Source organism: Nicotiana tabacum, chromosome 19 (assembly GCF_000715075.1).
Source record: "Nicotiana tabacum cultivar K326 chromosome 19, ASM71507v2, whole genome shotgun sequence".
NCBI classification, from domain to species: domain Eukaryota; kingdom Viridiplantae; phylum Streptophyta; class Magnoliopsida; order Solanales; family Solanaceae; genus Nicotiana; species Nicotiana tabacum.
The window spans coordinates 54,816,744-54,825,876 of record NC_134098.1 but is presented as its reverse complement, the minus strand read 5'-3'; the positions used below and the strand labels follow the sequence as shown (position 1 = coordinate 54,825,876).

Below are 9,133 nucleotides of genomic sequence, written 5' to 3'. Positions count from 1 at the left end.
TCGATGTTAGTCCCGGGTTCTGCTTCACCCGGCCTTTCTGTGGCCGGTTCATTCCTGCGGGCCTTTTCCCAGGACGATTCGGGCCCAACTCTGCTGGGGGCTCGGCTTTGGTTCTGCAACTAGGCTATCGCTGCCTGTTGAGCGTGTAACATTTTGAAGATCACGCGCAAGTTGATCCGTCACCTTCGCCGTCGTGTATGCTCTGGGCTATCTTCCGGGCTTCCCCGCGAATGCTGTTTTCTGGGTTAGTAGGCAAGTTTGCTTCGATAGCCACGTGCCTCGTCGATGGGTACCACGTTATTATTTTCTCCATGGTGGCCGGACTTAGCATCCGCGTTCAAATGGGCAGATTGAGAGTTCGGCATTTTTAATCTGACCTGAAATTAAAAGCTCAAAGAGCAAGTGTAAAATAGAGTGTGTTATGGAAATTTGTATCAAATTGCCACTATTATCCTTAGCCCCACAGTGGACGCCAAACTGTTTACTCTAAAAAATGGATAACAATTAAATTTGTAAGTGGTTTTAAGAATATGTGGATTAATTCAATACAAACGATAAATTGCATTAGAATAAACAAATAAAAGACGTGATAAATCATCAAACCAATGAGATGCCTGCCCTCGATTCCGGGCTCACAATAACGAAGCACTGATGAACAAGAATAAAAACTTTGAATAAGAGAGAAAATAAGAGTATATTGTCTTGATATGCGTCTTACAATGTCCCTCATGAATAATCACACCCCCCATTATATAGTAGGAGAGTTTTACCCTAAGTACAATTCCATAAAAGGTAAAAATCTTTCATTTAACTATTCACCGGTTCTTTGTCGATATGTGCCGAGATCCACACCGTGATATCCGGCCGGTCGCGGACATCACGGCCTTTTGTTGGTCGTGCTCGATTATCTGGTAATGCTCTCCGAGGCTTTTGGGGTTCGAACTAGACCTGGGGGTCGTGGTCCGGGACTCCTTGCCTCGATTCCGGTTCCTTGCCTTTATATTTCTTGCTCCGTTCACTTCATCGGAAACCGAGGCATGCCACGGACTTGGTTTCACCCGTGTACACTATTCTAATGCACGTAGTAGTTCGTTAAGAGTTATCGCAATAATATGATTAACCGATCGACACGCGCTCTCAGGAAAAACATTTATTCGAATAATTCGATGTGAAGTAATTAGCAATCGACATAAGATGTGCTCTTTGCTAAATTTTGTTTCCTGTATATATATATACTCCTATCGTAAATAATACAAAGTAGATTCTTCGAAAAAAGTACAGGAAAAAAAGAGAACTTTGTGTACAATCTAAGATCTAGATCTATCCCATGCAACTGTATAGGCGTTGCTGGGCTAGCTGTTACAAAACTGAAATCATACAGATCAAAGTCCTCAGCCTTGTCTTTCTCTTGTTCATCCAAGATCTGTATGTATTTCCATGTTTCTTGAAAATCCCAATTATAAGCTGTTGCTTCTTATGAGGGATCCTTTTCCATTTTAATTTGAAGGCCTATATGTCCACAACCTATAGGCATGCCAAACCTTTAGCTTCAGATCCTTTCATAATTCTAAGCCTTCTGCAAGAGTTAATGAACATATCCCATGGTACATCTCCAACTAGCATCCAATCTCTATCTTTGTCTTCATATGTTGGTGCATATTCAGATCCATTGTATCCTTCTCTTTCTGTGTATACTCCTGAAATTTTAAATTAAACACAAACACATTAGATTATAATCCTAGAAATTAAATAATACTATCACAAGTATATATCATTCTAGGGTACTTTTTATAAGTTAACTGAACTTACCAATAGTGCACTTGAACATGTTTTGTAAAGCCTTGAGTAGCTCCGGGTAGCTTTTGTAAACCTTAAGGTCAATTTTCCTCAAGTAAGGTGCTCCATCCATGCTAACTTTTAAGTACATCCCAGACGAATTATCAGACTCGGATTTCTTGACTTGTAACACATTCTTTCTGTAAGATCTAACTGGTGGCCAGCCCACAACTTGTGCTCTGAAATTATCAAAACAAAATTCTTGTTAAAACCCAGCTTATATAATTAAGAATCAAATCAAATCAACCAAAAAAAAATTAACTTCTAAAATATTCAACATCACTTACTTTGGTGCTGGGGCTGAGTCTTGTTCATTTTCCTTTCCACTAGATGAGTTATCCATCTCTGATGATGTTCTTTTCTTGCTATATTTAGCACTAGTAGAAGCAGAAGAAGATTGTTTCTCTGGTTCATTTATTCCAGGCAAACCTAATCTTAGTTCAGTTGCCTCAAGATTGAGATCCTTCTCGTATGTTGCTGTTCTTTCCATCTTTAGACAACTATTTATGTACGTCTTAATTAAGCACTTTTAACTTGTACGTAATTGTCTTCTCCGGCGACGATGAATTGTTGCTGACTTCTGGTTTTTATGTTTCTCTGAACCAAATGAAGAGTTGTTTTGTTTGCAAATTGGCAAGTTGTGAATGATGAATTATGAGGAAGGGGGGATATAATTTTATAGGATGAGAAAGGCGAGACAATATCTAGGCGAGTTATTCTCCTTGTGCATGAATTTCATAGCACGGAAAATGAGTCTCACACGCTACTTTGTCAATACGCGCTTGTTGTTGTCAATTAAATGGACAGTGTGTTGAATACGCACGTTCACTGCGAGTTTTTCGACCAAGGTTTACGTTTCGTGAAACACAAATTTTATGCACATCTACTTGTGTCGGTCACATGAGCGGCAATGTTGGGTCGACTGAATTGAAATGAGGGAACATAGGAGGGACACTCCCACGCCAGTATTGAAAATAGTGGTCCGGAAATAAACAGAGAGTTATGGTTCAAAACTCATTAGTTTAAAATTTTGGATACATTTTTAATTTATCTTTTCAGTTCCTTACATTTTACCCATTTGATAGTTATACGAATTTGTAATCACTGTCGAAATTTATAAAAATAATAACTTTAATTATCATACGTTTGGACAAGAAATCGTTCTAATCTATTGATTTTATTGAGTCTTAAATTAGAAAAAGTCCTGAGTTTCATTCTACTTCATCACAATTTTTAACTACAAAGGCTCTCTTAAATATTTGCAAAAAAAAAAAAAATGCTAGTTGAGGTTTGAACCCTCTTAGAGAAAAATTAGGTTCATAACCAACACGCCAAGACACAATTTATGTCAAGTGATGTCATTTTTTCCTAATCCGTTTCCTCACAGTATCAATGCATATATTTAGTAAAACTTTTCGACGAAGCGATGTCGCTTCGTTAAGCATGCATCCGCCCCTGAGTATACGTAACGTGATAGGACTCAGGGACGGAGGTAGCATGCGAGATACAGATTCGTCTAAACACAATAATTTAATCGAAATTCCACATTTGTCTTAAAGTTTTTATTAAATATATACTCCCTCTGTTTCAATTTATGTGAATCTATTTTCTTTTTAGTCCGTGCCAAAAAATGACATCTTTTCTTATTTGGAAACAATTTACCTTTATGTAATGATTTATAGCCATACAATATATATGTATCTATTTTACACAAGTTCAAAAGTTTTTTTTTTATTTTTAAATTTCATGTGAATTCACTTAAATTGAAACAAAAAAAATATAAATTAATAAATTAGAATCTAAAAAATTAAACAAGTTATAATCTCAAACTCATAAAATTTAAATTCTAAAAATATCAAACACCATGTGACACTGGTTCGGTGGGTATCGGTTGATGGGTTATAGGGCATGGGGCCCTATGGGTTGCAATTATTAATTGGGACCTACCAATTGAAATTGATAAGCATCCTTATATCTTTTTCTACGTAAATAATAGGTGAATGTTTGAATGTGAACAGAAACGAATAGGTATATGCCGGTAGACATAGACATGTGCATGGCCAGCTCAATAATACTTTACGCCTACGTCTAAACTTTTACTTAATTAGAACGAGGTGGGTCTGCCCTTGAAGTATACGTATTAAATTGAATAAATAAGGAAAGCAGACTAGTTAAATACTTCTAAAAACAGTAAGAACAAAGTGATAAATTAACTCTTAATTAGCAGTTTGTGCCACCTTCAGTTCATTCCTTGTTCTATTTCAATTCCCTCTAACTCCGCTACGGATAAGGGTAGATTTTAGTGGAAATTCCACCAACTTTTTAATTTTTTCTCGCAAACAGAAAAGATTTCATCAGAATTCCTAGATCACCACATGCCTAACTAATTAATAAATCTGACATGAAATAGATTTTTTTATTTTAAAAAAGTCTACAGGATTTTCGTTCACGGTGCTTTTATGTGGAAGCATTTTAATTTAACCTTACACTACCGTTATAGCTTATTCGTATATAACAGCAATATTTACTATACATATACTACTACTTTAAGACATTAATTAGAGTTAAAGCCGCTTCAGAGAAACTTTTAGTTTTATATAGCTTGGTAAGCTAGCGTATGGAAGTAAACCAAGTTAAAGGAATTTCGATAAACAGAAACAAAGTAATAATTAGTTAGTACAGAATTAGCAAGGGCGCGCTATCGTGGGGGTTAATTTTTTCTTGCCCACAGTTTTTTGGTAATCATTAGTCAAAATCAGTCGACTAATCAATCTTGCAGGTAGCTAATCAAATCGCCATTATATTATTTTATAAAATATTAAAAATTAAATACCCATGGGGCTTATGCCCCGCGCCTCGAAGCTTACGTAAAACTCCTCGCCTTACGCCCACGCTTTTTAAAACACTAGAATAAACACAAGTGTTAATGTACCTGCAAGCCGCCGTTGCTTACAAATTAACAATGTTCAATATACTTTACAAGTTTTCCTGGTATATATATAGTATATATTTTCATTAATCTGTTGCAAACCTTTTTACAAAAATGGGTACAGGAAAAGAGAGGATTTGGCGCGACTCTGGTAAGTAGTGGTGGTAAAATGGTTAAAAAATATAATTATTCATTCATATTATTTATTAAAAAATGAGTTGGTTAATAAACTTTTTAAAAATGGATAAAATATAGATAAGATCCATATGATCAACTTAAAAAATGGATAACAAATAAGTTTAACTTTTTTATTTGCAAAGACTCAAATTTGGGGGTTTCTCAAGTTAGAGAGACTTAGAATTCTTTCAAAAGTATCATATTCAAGAAGCCATGTATAATATGGATATCCATATTATCCTCCGGTTAGCCTATTTTGTATCTGTATTAAATATGGGTTGTTTCGGATATTTTATCCGTTGTTGTTTTACCCGTTTTTGCACTATAACATTATGCATCTATAGCTACAACATTCTGTGGCTATTTACAAAATTATAAAAAAAATTGCCACAAAAATTAAGTTGGTAAAGCTAATTCCTCGTATTAGCTATACTTGCTAACAATCATGGCAATAGCTACATAAATAACTATAAACTTATTGCTACAAATAAAATTTTATAGCTAATCATAAATTTTTGCCACGCATCAATAGTACTGTAGCAATAGTAACCTTTTAGCTACAATAAATTATTTGAAACAAAATATTGTAGCTAAATGAATACTTTTGTTTCAAGTTTTAAAAAGTTGTTGCAGTAGTTAAATGATATAGCCACAAATTTATTACTATAATTGAATTCTGTAGCTAATCATTAATATTTGGCCACGAGTTGAAACTTACTATAGCTATAATAACTTTTTAGCTACAATAAAATATTTGAAATAAAATATTGTGGCTAAATAAATATTTTTGCTTCAAGTTAAAAAAAGTTGTGGCAGTATAGATTAAATTAGTCACAAATTTATTGCTATAATAGAATTTCGTAGCTAATTGTTAGTTTTTGCCACGAGTTGAAACTTTATATAGCAATATTAACCTTTTAGTCACAATAAATTTTTTAAAACAAAATGTTACCAAATAAATAATTTTGCTTCAAGTTCTAAAAAGTCATGGCAATAATTGGCTTAATAGCTACAATTATTTGTCACGGTAAAATGATACCACACAATTGATAAGATAAAATTTTATGACTGATCATTAGTTTTTTATTCCACAAGGTAAATCTAGCCACATTAAATATTTGAACAACATTTTGTAGTCAAATAAATATTTATCTTCTAAAATAAAAATAGTTAGATAAGAGTTAAAACTATTTGTCATGAAATAATTAATAGCTACAAATTTAAAATGACGATAAACTTACGAGTTAATTATAACTTTTTTCATATAGTTAGGATTTATAAATAAAATTTATTTATTCTATAGGTTAGTCCATAATATAAATTAAAAAGAGAAAAAATAATAATATTAAAAAGTTAAAAAAACAAGAAAGAAAATAAAAGTTGATAATTTAGAGGGTAAAATAGGTATTTGATAATCAAAAGTTTGAGAAATCTAGTTGAGTGACCTTTTGAGTGCTATATGTATGGTTAAACGACTTTGTTACAAACGAAAGAAATATGACTTTAATAGGTAAGGGCAATTAAGAGACTATTTGAGTAATGTACTCCATAATCAAGTTGGTTTTCCATTTTATTTAGGAGTGTGACGAATGAATGCCAATCAGTACAGTTTCTATGTCTGATCTTCAAAATTATTGATGCAACACTGAGAATGCGCTTAGTATTACGAGGTCTTAGGTTTAAATCTTAATAGAAATAAAATACATAAATATTTTCTTTTCATTTGTCAAATCTTGGTATATATGATTACCCGATACCTAACAATTATCTAATGAGATAATCGAGGTGCATATATTGGCTCGAATACCACATAAAAAAAAATAGTGTGAGATTGTGTTGCTCAATTGATCATGAGTTCCACAACTTTCCACCACTTAGATAAAGTTGGAATCTCCATGGCCACTCAATACAATTACTCCACCTCTTTTCCTTGTCCACCCATGCACACACCGCAAAAATCTGAAAAGAAAAATAATAAAAGCTGTAATATATAGTAGAAGGTTATCGTAAATAATTAATTTCCTTATTTAATTACCAAAGTTTAATATAGATTCAGTAAGCTCTTTAATATACCTTTAGAAAGACCTTTCTCGTACTAGGATTAATTCGTGCGTACTCAAAATCAGTCACTATTGATGTTCCTATGAAAAATTCCTATAGGAAAGAACTAAATAATATATCCATGTATACATTTCTCTTTGCTTTAAGTCATACTATGTTTTATTTTTTTGACAAAATACCATGTTGTAACTTGTGACAATAATCTTGGTTTTATCTTTATTAAGCAAGAGTCACAATTCGTAATTATTAACGTGTTTACGCGTTTGATCTTTTTGAAGCATCGTGTGATTTAAAAACATGCACGTATTACAAATTAGGATGGCAAATGCCAACCACATATATATGATGTCCAATTTAATTTGACTCTGAAAGGGTTTTTGAGGTGAGATGGGTCACCTAATTAAATGTAATGTATTATTAGATGAACAAATCAGACAATATCACGCTTGAGAAATTTAAGTGTCGGGCTGGCTTCATATGCATTCAATGCTGTAAAGAGATGACATGAGTTTAATTTCTGTACTGATAATAAGCTTTTCACACTCAAGTTATGGTCAAGTGACATAAAAAATATATAATTGGTAATTTACATAATAGAGTAAACAATTTATTATAATCAATTAAAATATATTGACAGTGTGAAAATACTTTCTTTACCCGATCACTATGTAACTCCAAATGACACAACTTTTCAGTACATCTCTTATCCTTTTTTTTTTTTTTTTTTTTTTTTGGGGTATCTCGACCGTTTAAACACATTTGTTATTTTTAGAGTAATCTGGGTTTGATGAGTCCTTTTCTACAAGCATACATGTAGTTTTCATTCTTAGATATTGCAGTTTCATTTGTTGACAAAGAAATGCATATTGTACCTATATAGTATTTGAACGAATGTTAGAAACAGACAACTTAAACTTGTAATAATAAAGAATCTCAGAAAACTAGAGCAACTTTTGTGAATTGGGAAATAAAGAAAATTAGAGGAGAAATTAAATAATTAAATCACAAAGATGACATTCTCATTTCTAGCAAAGCTTTATGCTATAGGTTTCTTAAAGTCCAAGCAGCTTTATATACTTTAAATTTCTTAAGTGCAAACAGATGAGGTGAGTTATATATGGGCAGCCTTTGTATTTGGCAAGTTAATTCAAACCAGGAGAACAACTAAAAATATAGAAAAACAGATCGCATTTTGACAAATAGGCATGCTTTGCCCTGACTAAGTTGTGTGGTACGCAATAAAGTGAACCAAAGGACCCTGTGGATACTCATGTTTGCAATGCAATTTAGCGAGTCCGGAACCAAAATAAGATTCTTTTGGACTCAAAAAATCAAAATATGTAGAAAAAAAGATATAGCGACCAAAATATATATAACGCCCTTTTAAAAGGTGCTATAGTTGAACATGAAAAGAGCGGGAAGGTATAACGTTTTTTATTAAGACGCTAACACGTCCCCTTTCCTTCCCCACCAAACCAGAAACTCCTCCTCCCCCCCCCCCCCCCCCCCCAAAAAAAAAAAACACCGGTCCCCCCCTTTTCAACGAAAAAAAGCTCGAGTTGAGCCCAGCGTCCTATAAAAAGTATAGATTCTCGGTCTCACATCCTTGCTAAGGCGTATTCTAGTAGTGGCTTGCTCGTTTCGACTCCAAATCACCAAATCTTTAACTTTCTAAAAACCTTCAATCGAGGTATTCCGACTTAGTTTTTGTTAAAACTCGTATAAAAAATGCATATTAGTTGTTTTTAATGTGCTCTATTTTATTTTGTGATTGTTTTGTGATTTAACTAATTTGTTGCTTTTTTTCCGGACTATAGTATTAGTGTGCTAAAAAAATTAGTAAAATAGAGAAATTATAATTACTTATTAAAAAAAATATTAATTAGTTACTTTTTACTGTGGTATATGTATTTTCGTGATTGTTTTTTTATTAAATTAATTTATTGTTGTTATCCGCTTTAGATTATTTATTTGCTAAAAGACTAGAAAAATAGATAAATTGTTAGTTTAGTTCCCTGTAGTGGTATCTTGTGGCCAAATGTAATGCTCGTATTTGTAATGTTGTGCCCTTTAGCATAGTAAAATGTAGTGCCCTTTAGCGTAGTATTCTTGTAGTTATTGAAATTAATC

The 9,133-nt window shown here is 32.9% G+C and overlaps 1 pseudogene; it reads right to left on the bottom strand.

Annotated features, from left to right (window-relative positions):
• Window positions 1-1,202: 1,202 nt before the first annotated feature.
• Window positions 1,203-2,487, bottom strand: LOC107824959 (auxin-induced protein 22D-like; annotated as a pseudogene).
• Between the last annotated feature and the right edge of the window lie 6,646 nt (window positions 2,488-9,133).